The sequence below is a fragment of the Penaeus monodon genome, chromosome 20 (genome assembly GCF_015228065.2).
Source record: "Penaeus monodon isolate SGIC_2016 chromosome 20, NSTDA_Pmon_1, whole genome shotgun sequence".
Lineage (NCBI taxonomy): Eukaryota > Metazoa > Arthropoda > Malacostraca > Decapoda > Penaeidae > Penaeus > Penaeus monodon.
Genome location: NC_051405.1, coordinates 20404292 through 20404588, shown reverse-complemented (window position 1 = coordinate 20404588; position 297 = coordinate 20404292). Strand labels below are relative to the sequence as shown.

General features: G+C 35.7%; 1 protein-coding gene across 1 annotated transcript in view; it reads right to left on the bottom strand.

The window, feature by feature from the left end:
• LOC119585690 (probable G-protein coupled receptor Mth-like 1) overlaps positions 1–297 on the bottom strand; it is a gene marked incomplete at its 3' end in the record, with an annotated part of 98315 nt that overhangs the window by 9477 nt on the left and 88541 nt on the right.

The following is a 297-nucleotide window of genomic DNA, read 5'->3' as shown; positions in this document are numbered from 1 at the left end:
TATCATCTTCTTAATGAAATAGTGACATTTCTCTTCGTCACGATCAGCTCGTCTTTTCAAAACAAGATCTGCCAAACAGTCCGTCATCTCTCAACCTGTTTTTCGCTTCTATGATATTTTTTGGGGAGAAAAAATATTAATCATAAAAAGGAAGAGAGAGAGAAGAAATAAAAATAATCATCATGCCGTGATGTAACAAGTTTCATACATGTGTATGTTTACTTTCTATTTCTGCTGTGGTTTAATAGATATACACTCACTCACACGCACGAGCACAAAACACGCAGTTACGCGTGA